The sequence below is a fragment of the Zalophus californianus genome, chromosome 12 (genome assembly GCF_009762305.2).
Source record: "Zalophus californianus isolate mZalCal1 chromosome 12, mZalCal1.pri.v2, whole genome shotgun sequence".
NCBI lineage: Eukaryota > Metazoa > Chordata > Mammalia > Carnivora > Otariidae > Zalophus > Zalophus californianus.
Genome location: NC_045606.1, coordinates 59,639,312 through 59,653,415, shown reverse-complemented (window position 1 = coordinate 59,653,415; position 14,104 = coordinate 59,639,312). Strand labels below are relative to the sequence as shown.

The 14,104-nt window shown below is 42.1% G+C and overlaps 1 protein-coding gene across 7 annotated transcripts in view; it reads left to right on the top strand.

Annotated features, from left to right (window-relative positions):
- The window catches only part of CPVL (carboxypeptidase vitellogenic like), a 127,089-nt gene that overhangs the window by 50,221 nt on the left and 62,764 nt on the right, over positions 1-14,104 (top strand). The gene's annotated exons all lie outside the window — the stretch shown is intronic.

Sequence of the window (14,104 nt, the reverse complement as noted above, 5' to 3'; positions counted from 1 at the left end):
GCATTCAGTCTGTAAACACATGCACACACACACACACACACACAAACACACATTAATATTAATTCAGCCCATATTCAAAATTTTCTATTTACTCCCAAAATGTTTTCCGTAACATTTTTTATTGTAAATCCAGGGCTCCCTAAAGTTTTGTATATCACAGTGCGTTGTTAGGTCTCAGCCCCCTGCCATTTTTTAAAAACTTTATTTATTTGAGAGAGAGAGAGAGAACCCGAGTCGGGGTGGGGGGGTCTGGTGGAGGGAGAGGGAGAGCAAACTCCCCACTGAGCAGGGAGCCCGACACGCGGCTCGATCCCAGGACCCTTGGATCATGACCTGAGCTGAAGGCAACGGCTTAACCAACTGAGCCACCCAGGAGCCCCCGTCCCCTGCCTTTTTTGTTGTAGTTGTCATGCATGATGATTTTGAAGAGTCTAGGCCAGGTGCCCTGTAAAATATCCCATTTTCTGAATTTGTCTGATTCTTTCCTCATTGCTTACATTCAGTGAAAACATTTTGGCAGGAACATTACATAGATGATACTGTGTACTTCTATTGTATCACATCACGAAGCACATAATACCTGTTTGTCTCATTATCGGCAATACTAAACTTGATCACTTGGTCCAAGTGGTATCTGCCCGATCTCACCATTGGAAAGGTACCCTTTTCCTTTTGAAATTAATAAATAATGTGAGACCATGTGAAAATCTATTTCCCCCCAAATCTGTGACCCACTAGTTTTAGCATTCATTGATGCTTCCTCTCTGAATCAGTTATTCCCCTGGGGCTTATAAAATGGTGATTTGGGGGGATCTGTCATCCTATAGATATCATCTGGTATTCTTCTATAGAGATCTTTCCCTCCTCTTCTTCTCTATTATTTATTTTTTAAAATATCACTGCGGACTCTTGGTTTGTTATTTCTGCTTGATGTGTTAAAATTTTTTGCCATTATTACTATTTTTGATGTTCATATTTCCCATCCTTGGTCAGAGGGAGCCCCTTCAGACTGGCTCTTGTGTCTTTTTTGATGGGGCCCAATTAGTCTTTGAGCATTTCCTTGCTTTTTGGCACAAATCTATGCTCTAGGATTGTCTTCTACTTTCCCTGCCCTAGCACTGGAATCAGTCATTTCTTCAAGGAACCCTGGCTCCTTTTAATGGGGGATGGTTTTAAAAACCAAGGTCTGAGCACAAAGTGTGCTCATTGGTACTGGGATGCCATTTCTTTTCGACTTTCTCCGGAGGCAGAAGTGGGGAACAGAACGACTTCATACTGATACCCATAATTTTAATGCAACATCACAAGTTTCTTTTTTCCTTTCCCCATTCTGTATACCCCTTCACCCACATTGTGGACCGTGTTTCCCAACAGCATCAGTATATTTCCCTCTTGGCTGAATCCTATAATATGTGCCCAATGATTTTCGATTACTACATCAGAACCACTACCAACAAGGAAACCTCCAAGTTACTTTCAATATTTTTTGCTATAATTACTTTTACCCTTAGACTGTATTTCACTATAGGTTTAAAAGTACCATGTTTAAAAGTTATAAGACTTAACTCTATTTTTTTCCTAAGGTGATTATGTTATAATTTAACACAGTTGGGTTCACTTGCATAGGTTGGCTTCAGTTTTAGGATCTGCTCTTTTTTCATACATTTAAATGTAAGGTTTTTTTTTAAGAATGTATAGCAGCCAATATTTTGAGAACACAAAAATCCCTAGGTGCCAGGTATACAGTCGTGAACAAAACAAAGGAGTTTCCTCCCTTCATACATTGTAGAGGTGAAGACAGTGATAAATGAAGAAATAAAAATGTACTGTACATCAGGCATTGATAAGGGTCATGAAAAAAGATAAAGCAGGTGAGAGGGTTGCGGAGTGATGGAGGTGCTATTGTGCGTAAGATTGTCAGAGGTTCTCTGGAGGCAGGTGGGTAGAGCACATGTAGCAGAATGAGTGAGGTAGTCGAGCTATAGCTACAATTATCTTGGAGAAGAGCTTTCTTGGAAGGAGGAAGAGCAAATGCAAAGACTCTGAGTTGGGGACAGACTCATGGAAAAGCACGGAGCCACTGTAGAAGGATCTGAGATGGGAGAGGCAGGCAGATCATGTAGGTCCATGGTAGAGTTTAGACTTCATTCTAAGTGTAATGGGAACTCGTTGAAGGGTGCAGTGTTCACTGAAAGAGTAGTTAGAATCAAATTCAATTCAACACACATGTTTGAGGGACTACTAGGTCTGAGGCATTGGACAAGTATTAGAAATTCAGTGATTAATAAGACATTAACTCTACCCTAAATCTGTAAGCCTGGCAATAAACACAATGCCAAATGAAAAGTACAATTAGAGAAGTAGGTATAAAGACAAATAGCACAAAGAGAGTGCACATAGCTACCTCTCAATGTGGGATCCTCAGGAAAGGCCAAACAGAAGAGGGGTTACGATTAAGCTGGATTTTGAATTATGAGGAGACGTGTGTTAGTCAAGGCTGTTTTGCTTATAACCCTATTCAGAATGGCTTGAGTAAAACAGGAGATCAGCTGATTCATGGCTGGGTCTGGGTGCGCAAACGCTGTCACCAGGAGTTTGTCTCTTACTCTTTCTTGATCTATTCACTTGGCTTTGCACGTCGCTGGTTTAATTCTAAGCTACGGTTTTTTCACCGGTGCCCTTGCCCCTCCACCCAACTCCAGAGCTCTAAGTATAGCCTATCAGCTCAACTTTTCTTTCCTAATATATTCCACCCATATTCCCGAATCTCAGGCGATCCATTTGGATCCCATGCCTGTTCCAGAACTAATAACTGGGGTCAATGGGATGGACAAACAGGTTGGCAATAATGGTACCAGAGGCCCACCCCAATGCTCTGGGAGGGGTAGGATCATAGGGGGACCCTCACCTTCTGAATCACAAGACCTGAGAGAGGGGGATGAGTGAAGATGAGGGAAGATTCTGGTGATTATACCAGCGGAAGGGCTGGGAGGATGCTGGGCAAGCTCAAACCACAAATGTTTACTGTAAGGGAGTCAAGGTGAAAAATAGCCTAAGTTTTTTCAAGGGAATGGCAAGTTAATGGAACTAGGAATTTCCTTCTCTTCCACCTGCTTGCTTCTCTTTCTATTTTGAAGGATATTCTGACTGTTTGGCGTATCATACTTAACATCTTTTTTAAGCCAATTATTTGGTCAGGATTATTTAGGATCTCTACCAATCATTCCCTGAGGTAGGTTGGGCAAAGGGGCAGGAAGTGACACTCCTGTCATTTTGGAAACAACCCTAGAAAATGCCCAGCCTCCACCTCCAACAGAAGAGTGATCTGCTTACTGTGTAATTCCTGCCTTGCAAATAACATGGCGATGTTGTTAACCATGATGTTGGACTTCAGCAAAGCTGCCAAATTCTGGATGAAGAATTTGTCTATTTCATGTCTGCCTGGCAGTTTCATGCATGTAATTTCCGAATGTGTGTGGGAAAGGACAGTTTTCTTTTTACATTCTTTGCTGCCAGGATGAATACTTTTAAGGAAACCTATGCCTTCCAAGTGATGGAGGAAGATGTGAATGAGGGTGGGCCAGAGCTGGGATAGAGATGCGGTTGCCAGGCAGGACCTGGTTTAGAGATGTGGTTGCCAGGCAGCATCATCTTCATACGAACTATGTGGGATACATTAAATCTGGGGCCACATCTCTTTCTTTCTTTTTTTTTTTTTAAGATTTTATTTATTTATTTGACAGAGAGACAGCAAGAGAGAGAACACAAGCAGGGGGAGTGGGAGAAGGAGAAGCAGACTCCCTGCTGAGCAGGGAGCCCGATGCGGGGCTCGATCCCAGGACCCTGGGATCATGACCTGAGCCGAAGGCAGACGCTTAACGACTGAGCCACCCAGGTGCCCCCACTCTCTTTCTAGAGGGAGGAGCACTAAATAATAATGCCTTGATGGTTCGTTTTATTAAAATGAATGCTACATTTTTCCAGTCCAGTTTGTTCCTTCCAATCTTTTGTTTTAAGGCTAGGAGGCAGAAAGGAAAAGTGGAAGGAGTTCTGGGTTAATAATCAGGAGACCTGAGATTCATTGCTGGCTTGGCCACTCTGGATGATTCCAAGCAAGTTCCTTAACCTCTCTTGACTCCGCTTTTCATCTTACAGTCAGAGGGCTTGGATTTTAGATTAGATCACTTACAGGTATATTTTACTTTCCTAGATGTTCAAGCATAGTTACCTAGATGTATTCGTAAAGCATCTGTATACAATTGCAATTTTAATGTAATACCCACCCTCCTTCTCTCCACAAAAAAAAAGGTTATGATAGATTTTTCCAGAAAGGGAAAGCCTTTCTCTTCAGAAATCTTAATTTCCTCACACTCTTAAGGAGGCCGAACAAATAATGCCACTAAAATAGTAGAATCATCCTTGAAAAATAAATGGTAAACTTGGAAATGGTTTTCTGCTTTTCGATGCAAATGTACTGGACCTAAATATCCTTCCCATTTGTGTACTATGAATGAGGGTTAGCATGATGCTGGAAGGGTCTGGAGCACCCTGACTTTGGTGCAAGGGAGCCTGGAAGTAATAACAATACCTACTACATAGGATTGTTTTGAGCATTTAATTAGATAATCCTCCTCAAATATTTAACGGAGTGATGGCTGTGGTGAGTACCCAACACATGATGACTATTATTACCATTCATGGTGAAAAGCTGGATTAATACATTACAGCTCCAAAGCATATGGCCTAATGCATGTAGACAGGGGCTGAGATATTTAAAAAGTTCTGCTCACTTGTTTTTGGGATGTGGCATTGTCTCTCCTATTATTTTGAAATTATCTTTATTTTTTTATTTATTTTTTAAAGATTTTATTTATTTATTTGAGAGAGAAAGAACGTGAGATAGAGAGCATGAGCAGGGGGGAGGGGCAGGCTCCCTCTGAACAGGGAGCCCACCCCGGTGCTTGATCCCAGGACTCTGGGACCTGACCTGAGCAGAAGGCAAACGCTTAACCAACTGAGCCACCCAGGCGTCCCTGAAATCATCTTTAAAAGAAATAGTTTGCTTTGTCTAAAAAATGATGACGGAGCTTAGAAGTTGATATTTAAAGTTCTGGATCGTAGCAAAATATGTGGGGACTGACCCACGCTCCCTGCCACTGCCACATGGACCACGGCGAGTCCACAACCAGGCATACTGTGGGATTCGTAGGCAGTGCAAGGCCGAAGGAAGAACCGCCTATCTCATTCCCTTCTCTCCATTTCTGCCCAGAACACCAACTGGAATTAATTTTCTCTAAAGAGAGACAAATGTGTCTGTAAATCACCTCCTCAAGGCATGAAAAAAATGTACTTCAAAAAGAGAAACAAGCTGCATTTAATTCACATAATTAACTTTCTTTATAAGTGTTATCCTTTCCGAGCCAGTAACTATTAGTGAGATTGCTCTTGTTCTTGAGGGACAGACACACTTTAGAATCCTCTCAAGTGTACATGGGCCCAGCTAGAAGTTAAAGTGAAACAGCCCTCACTGGGAGGCAGGGAGGTAGTGGGAGGAAGGGGAACTGCCCATTGTTGTCTGAGCATGTGGCTTTGTGTCCACTCCCAAGAAAGATTCCGCGCCTATCGGTGGCTGTGGCCATGGATGGGGAGCTCGTCTGAAATGGCAGAACGTGTGGTTAACACTGGGCATCTCTTCTTGATCAGCAAGAAGGAGCCCACTCTCCTCAGCAGCAATTTTGCAACCATGGTTAATTTGAGGGCCCAATAAAGGCAAAACTTTGAAGCTGTTTAAAAATTAGTGAGCTTAATAGGGTACTTCATCTTCATCTGCATGAGTGAAGTCCTGCTGGGATCACGGAGTCTGACAACCTTTATTGAAATCATCATGGTCCACTGCGGTCGGGTTGCAGGCTCCCGGTAGGTGAAAGCCATGTTTGTGTAATTTGTTTCATACGATACTAAGCACAGTGCTTATTGAATGTTACAGAGCAGCTTTGTGCAAGGTTGTTGCTAGATAAAAATGTTGGTGATATTTCTCTCCAGCGTCTTTTCATTTCCCTTCTCTCTCTGCGCTATGTCCCAGGCCCTGGGGACTGTCCTTTCTACTCCCTTATTTCCGCCCCCCCCCGCCCCCCCGCCCCGACCCTCAGCCTTCCTTTCTTTCCTTGGCTGTCTGGTGCTCAGGTCCTGTTTCTTCAGGCTTGCTCCGTCTCCATCATGATTTCTTCTCTTTCTCTCCCCCTTTCTGACTTATTATCAGCACACTGTCCATTAGAAAGGATCTGCTACATTAAACTTACTCCCAACATGCTTGTATTTGAATAGAGGACAGAGCCCAAGCCATAGAAAGATAGTTGTAACAGGGGCATTTCCAGCACTGATGTACAAGCGGGAGTGAGAGAACGCCTCTGCAGGACTACACCATTATCCTTTTAGCCCTGGCTTGAATTTGGTAGCCAGAAGGGGGCCTTCAAGAGTCTATAGTTCAGGGACGCCTGGGTGGCTCAGTTCGTTAAGCGTCTGCCTTCAGCTCGGGTCATGATCCCAGGGTCCTGGGATCAAGTCCCACATCGGGCTCCTTGCTCAGCGGGGAGCCTGCTTCTCCCTCTCCCACTCCCCCTGCTTGTGCTCTCTCTCTCTCTCTCTCTGACAAATAAATAAAATCTTTAAAAAAAGAGTCTATAGTTCACTTGTTCTATTTATAGCTCTTATTTGAGAGTATTGGAAATGGACTATATGGCAGGCATGGTGCTAAGCATTGTTTCATGCATGTCATGGCTATTTGAAGCTTGCACTGTTAGTATCATCTCCATTATATAGCCGAGATGACTTGAGGCTTGGAGAGGTTAGGTCAGCCTTACTAGGGTCACTTGGCCAGGACTGAGACTGAAGCAGCCAGATTCCAGAGCCCAAAGCCTACAAACGAGAAACTGGCTAAGGATTGGAACCCTGCTTATGTAGGCGCTATCTGGAGCCTGGGTGCTCTCTCCTTGAAACCTCCGTCTCCAAAACCTGCCTCTTCGCAGAAAGCAGGTGCACTGTTGTGGAAGGGAGTTGACATCCCTTCCATATTTCATGTGGAATCTCTGAGAGTTATCAACCTTATACAAACAGAAGTTCGCTGTCCTTTTGGATGTTGCTGTCTTTCTGGTGAAGACTGAGTTTTAATCATAAAGACTAAGCTTTCATCATAAAGTTTTATAGAGTAAATGGAAGTTTCAAGTGACATAAAGGCTTGAAGTCCATGGAATGCAGTTATTTCGCAGAGCTTGGAACTTGCTGAATTTTATTAGATGACATTCAAGCCACTTTAACTCTTGACATGACAAATGTCTATTTTCAGTTATGTTCATCTGACCTGCCAATATTTCCTTTTAGACTTGAAAATGAATTTGTGACTTAGAACTGGAAGTTTGTACCTTTTGACCACCTTCCCCCAATTGCCTCTTCCCCCAGCCTCTGCTTCTGGTAACCACAAGTCTGATCTCTTTCTGTTTTGCTTTTTGTGTGTGTTTTTTAGATTCCACATATAAGTAAGATTATACACTATTTGTCTTTCTCTGACTTCACTTGGTGTAATGTCTTCAAGGTTTATCCATGTTGTCACAAATGGTAGGATTTCCTTTGTTTTTATGGCTGGATAATATTCCGTTGTATGTATATACCACAACTTCTTCACTCATGCATCCATCGATGGACACTTAGGTTGTTTCCATCTCTTGGCTGTTGTAAATAACAATGCTATGAAAATGGGCCGGCGGGTGGGGGGCAGCTATCTTTTCAAGTTAGTGTTTTCATTTCCTTTGGATATATTTTCCGAAGTAGAATTGCTGGGTCATATGCTAGTTCTATTTTTAAATTTTTGAGGCTCCTCCCTACTGTTTTCCATACTGGTTGTACTGGATTTTTTTTTTAAAGCATCTTTTCAATACAAAATGAGAATATATCATTTGGAAGCTGGCGTGTACTTTGCATAAATATGTGACTAATAGATACAGATCAAAATGTCTTTCTTATGTCCTTTCCTAGAGATTCTGCATTTCTTTTAAGCTCCTTTTCAAGAAAAATAGATGTTTAGATAAAGTCATCCTCTTGTTAGAAGCCTTTTTTTTTTTTTAATTGCAGGAGTGTGGACTAGAAATTAGATGACACACAGTCTAGAAATGTCTAGGAAGTTGTAGAGATTACCACAATGCTGAAGTTCCAGCTTTCCTTGTTCATTAATTCTCTGAGCTGGCCATTTTAAGAACACACCTCCATTGCTCAGAGAAAATAATGGTGCCGAGGGAAGGAAGAGCCCACCCCGAGGCTAGATGAAGTCAAGGTTGCTCTCACTGCGTCCTGTTCTCTTGACTGCTGTGTCATCTATTATTCCATTACACTTAGACTTTTCACCAGTTTTTGTGGTTTTTCAATGTGGGTCTAAAACTCTCTTCAAAGCATATCCCCTTATTCTCTCTGATCACCCCCATGAATGGAGGTGGCTCCACCAAAACTGTGTGGTTGGGAAGCACTTAAAGGACAGGGCTCTCTCCAGAAGGGCAGCCCACCTTGTTTCCTTCTGGGGACCTGAAGGAGCCCCTTCCAGCCCTGAAGTGAATTCTTCAACGAGACATTCATTCCAACTGGAGTGGCTAGGGGTGGGGGGGGGTGCCGCACAGCAGAGCAAACGGCACAGAATAACCCCTGAGCGTCCTCAACATGCCATTCCTGAGGTTGATCACTCTACCTCTTCCCATTCTGGGCAAAGCTTGGGAACTACGGCCTGTGGATAGTGACACTCTGTGTCCAGATTCAGGTGTGTCTCATTTCAGAGACCATTGCTCAGTATCATCCAGAGAGGTTCTGCATGTTTTACCATACAGTGTATAACTAGCAGCAAGGCAGAGAATGAATATAGCTGCATCTATTTTTTTTTTATAACTAAACTTTAGTAAGAAATGTAGCGGAGAAATGTAGAGTAGTTTAAACAATAGTAACCGCTAACATATGTGAAATTTCTGCAAGAAGACATTGTTTCCATTAAAGTCTTATCCTCTGACACGATTTTTTTTTTCCTTCTGGGAGAGCTGATTGAAACTTGATTGTAGATATGAATGCTTTTTTCCTCCTTTAAAAGTAACCGGGTGGCAGGGGTACAGTAAGTCGTTGTGGAAACATGTAAGAAGGGAGAGCTTCGGATGCAATACACAATTACAAGTTTCTTTAAGTCCAATTTCATTGTGCTTTTACACATCTGGATAATTAACAAGCATTACATTCTCTCTAGACTATTTTTACAAGTACAATATGCTCCTAACGTGATTTCCATTAGGCTGTTCCAAACATCATTTAAGAACTCAGAAAGATTGCAGACGGAGATTTGAAACCACTGTTCAGCTGTGATGTGGAGACCTTTTTCTCTCGGGGGGGAAATAAAAGACTGAGAACTGAATTCTGAGATCTGTGTGATGTAAGAGGAAAACTGGAGGCTTACTGCTTCTGTAAGCCCCAGCAAATGCAAGCATATACAAACACACCCTAATATCTCTGGGCCTTCTCGTCAGAGGCGAGCTCAAAATAGGGTCACTGTGGGGAAAATGAGCCGTGGAACAATGGTGCTGGAAATTGCAGCTGGAAGCTTCTTTAAATACTAGAAAGGAGTAACAAGGGCAGACGAAAATCCTGATGTGTCGATCACTAACCTAGTTTGAATTATTGTGTTAAATAAATACGTTTGTCTGGCTGAGTTCCTCATTTGAGGGTCACTGCTGAATTTTAAAATAATAATGTGTTCAGATTGTTTCTGGCCACACTTTTCCTCTTTCCTTTTATAATCACTTTGATGCTGTTCTGAGCTTTTATGAGGCCAGGGTCTCATCCGATGGTAGAAGGTTAGTGTTAATTCATAGACGTCAGGAGCTTCGTTGCCCAGCTGCTGCCCACATTGATGAGCCCCAGCAATAGATCAGAGAGACCACAGGGCCGAGAGTTGTGGTGGTTGTTGCTCTCGTCGTTGTTACAGACAGAACTCAGAACAAAAGAAGCAAGAGTTCATAAAATTACAGGATTATAGTTGTACGTCCTAAGGGGCCACGTAGTTCATTTCTGATCCCTCGGACAGCCACACCTCAATTCTCCCCCCTAAAATAGAGGTTTCTAGTCTACTTAAAATATATCCAGAAAAGAGAAAACTGGGCAAAAAGAACATTAGATTTATTGTCTGGTTGTCTTTTAAAGTGCTCGTGGTGGTCAGAGAATCATTAAATTGAGAAATAAATGATTCAGGAAGAGTAAACTAGTCTGATCATGCAGAAAAAAATGTCTCAACGAGAGTGAAAATAATTGAAATTTCATTATAATGTTTCTGTGTCTGTTTTCCATAAAATAATCCTATAATTGTCTACTGTGTGACAGCCTGAGCCACTCAAGCAATGGAATGATTAATGGAAACAGCAGTGAAGGATTTGTCACACTGACACAGGGCAAGGAAGTGTGTGATAGTCATTAGAAAGCAAAAATGAGATAAACATCATCGTTAGGCTAGCAGATGTGGACTGAACATTGAGGAAACTATTTTGGACACGGTTATAGAACTACCTCTCTCACCATCTTGTTTTCTTTAAATGGTCAGCTTAGCAAGCATGTAGTAGATGAACCCAAGGCTGAGCTCCAGCTTGGGAGACCACAGACTCATAGTCTCCAGGACCATTGACTGAAGTGTGGCTTGATATGAGAAATGGGAGATGTGGAGGCAGCTGAGCCTTGATGGAATTCCAGCCAGGCACGTGATTGGAATGCACAGACCCTTGTTTTCATCATTTTAAAATATGGGAAGATAACATTAACTTTAAATTAGTTCAGTTTGAAGTGCGGGGGGTAGCCTGTTTGTCGTCGATGCTCAGAAATTGAGTAGGTGTTCCTTCTTAATTTCCTGCCTGGATCTATCCCAGATACGCATGGTGGCCACAAAGGGGAGGGTGCCATAAAAATGTAGCTGTTTTAGCCTGAATTTGTCATCACCATCATTAGAGCAACTTAAAATATACGCCCTTCCATCTCAGAAAGAGTTAAAGAGATGCTTTTTTTAAAATTTTTTTAATGTTTTATTTATTCATGAGAGTCGGGGGGGGGGCAGAGGGAGAGGGAGAAGCAGGCTCCCCGCAGAGCAGGGAGCCTGAGGGAGCCTGATACGGGACTCGATCCCAGGACTCTGCGATCATGACCTGAGCCGAAGGCAGATGCTTAACCATCTGAGCCACCTAGGCGCCCAAAGAGATGCTTTATTGCCAGGTCTTACAACAAGACAACTTGAATGATAACATCCAATAGAGAAAAAATGTTTAGCAGTAATGTCAGATTAGTCATTTATTTATCAAGTATGTTTTTATGTTCCTACTGTGTGCTGGGCAAGGTACACAATGTGAGAATAATAATCCATGAAATGGCAAACTTCACCCCATCACATAGTGGTCAAGTTTTTGTAACATTTTTTCAGAAGAAATGATTAACTTCACAAGCGCAAGTTCTATGCTTTATTCATTTTTATGTCTTCTCAAATGTCTACCACAATGCCTTTGACAGAAGAGTTGTCTAATAAACTATCACTGAATGAAGACTGTATGATACATCTTTAGCAGTAAAATGATTACTCAAGGAAATTTGGGTTTTTTGGTCCATCTTACTGAAATTACATTTGATAAATGTTCACTTATTGTTCCTAATGGGAAAGTATAGCACTGTTATGCAACAAAGCACATTTCAGGCATGTAAACACATCTTTATATCACCTCAAGGAAGCTAAAATGTGCTCATGCTTATGAATGGATACACTGTTTTGCATAATACTTAGCCTAAATAATTACTGTTGCGCAAGAGGGCTGCATCAGTGAGGAGATCTTGTATAAATTATGCAAATTACATTACTTTATCATACCTTGGAAAGAGTGTAGGTTTGGGAGTAAGTCAGAGCAGGTTAGATTCTAACTCTACCACTTAACTTCTCTGAGCCTCAGTGCCTTCATATTGATATGGGAGTAATGACATCTGCAGCATATGATTAGGGTATGGAACAAATGAGAGCTCTTGGGATCTCCCAGGCTTTGAACTACAGACCCCTGCAGAGCCTTGGAAATACTACGAAGGGTCTGTGGACTCATATGTACCTATTCCATGCCTTTAGTCTATTTTGAACATATATGCATTAGTGTTTTTCAAATGCAGGTAGGTTAATTCAAGACTCATTCATTCAACAACTGTATTGAGCACTAACAGCATCAGGCACAGGGGCTATACTAACCTACAAAACAGACAGATCTCCCTGTGTTCGTGGATATTCTATTCTAGTGTGGGTGGGAGAATAACTACACAAGTTAAGTAAGTAAAAGTTTGTAGGAAAGTGATAAGGATTCGATGAAAAAAGAGGAAATATAAAATGTAAAAAAACAGGGGGGGAGGGTGTTAAAATTTTAGTCGGGGTGGCCAGGGAAAGCATCCCTAGAAGGTCTCACTGAAGCAAGTAAGGGAGTTAACCATATGGACATCTGGGGGAAGAGCGTTCCAGGTGGAGGGAGCAGCTAAGGCAAAGCCCCCGGTGGAAGGCACAGTACAGGTCACAGTCATGACTGGTCCGAGAGAGGAATGAGCGAGAGGGTAGCAGGGGACAGTGTTAACGAGGTGACAAGAACATGCAATACTTATGTCTCCGAAAAAGCACCCTGCTTTTTCTCTGAGGGACTTGGGGAGTCATCAGGGTTTGAGCAGAGGAGTGGCAAGATCAGATTCATGTTTTAGTAGACCATGTCTTGAAAATAGACTGGATGAGGGGAAGGACAAAAGCAGGGGGGCCAGTTAGGCTAAAGCAATAATCCAGGCAAGAGGTGACAGGACCTGGAGAAAGGTGATGAAGGGGGTGTGTGCAAAGACCCTGGATTCTGGACCTATTTTGACAGAATAGGTAGAGTTGACAAGGTTCACTGATGGACTTTTGTGGGGTGTGAGAGAGAAGGAATGGCACTGGGGTGCCCTGGGTGGCTCAGTGGGTTAAGCGTCTGACTCTTAAATCTCAGCTCAGGTCTCCATCTCAGGGTTGTGAGCTCAAGCTCTGCGATGGGCTCTGCACTGGGCGTGGAGCCTGCTTAAAAAAGAAAAGAAAAATGACACCATGATTTTTGGCCTAAGCAATGAGAACAGAGTTATCACTAATGGGCTGTAAGGAAGGCTTGGGGATTCAAGCTTAATTTTGAACATATGAAGTTTAATATTAGACATATAAGTGGAGATGTCAAAAAGGCAGCTTTTTAATGTAAAAAATGCAAAACTATTTTTTTAAAGATTTTATTTATTTATTTATTTATTTGAGAGAGTGTGGGGAGCAGGGGCGGGGGGAGAGGCAGAGGGAGAGAAAGTCTCAAGCAGACTCTGCACTGAGCGCAGAGCCCAATGTGGAGCTGGATCCCATGACCCTGAGATCATGACCTGAGTCGAAACTGAATCAGAGGCTCAACGGACTGCACCACCCAGGCGCCCCAGTACAAAGCTATTTTTAAAATATTCCTGAATAGTAGCTTTTTTCAGCATAATCTAAAAATAGAGTTATAATGTTTGTGTCCACAAAATATTTTGAAATTGAAAAAGAACCATGTATTTGGAAAGGTTGGAAACGGAGATAATTGTCAAGTGACAATTTCAGGAGCCGGTAAATATACTTTCCATTTTAATACATGTAGATTTCAAATTGCATCATCATACAGAATTTGAAATCTTAATTTTGGCCTTGAGATTTTTTTTCTTTATTATTTAATAAAGTTTTTAATGGCGCTTTCTGGAAAGACAAGCCCTATGGGTGGCAGAATTGAGAATTGTGTCGGTGGCCCACGTTATCTTCTTCTGGAAGGAAATTAGACTGTTCAGCTAGTCCATGTCCCCTTGTCATTTTTTTGTGCACCTCACCAGTGACTTGCATATCACCGGTGCTGTCTGGGGATGCCAAAAGAAGTGAGAGACAGAGCTCTGTGCTATTGTGGAATTTACAGCGTGAGGTAAAATATGTGGTAGGTCTCATGTGGAAATACTGCTGTTTTATTGTTATTTTAATTAGCTTAAACACATGATGGTTATAGCACCA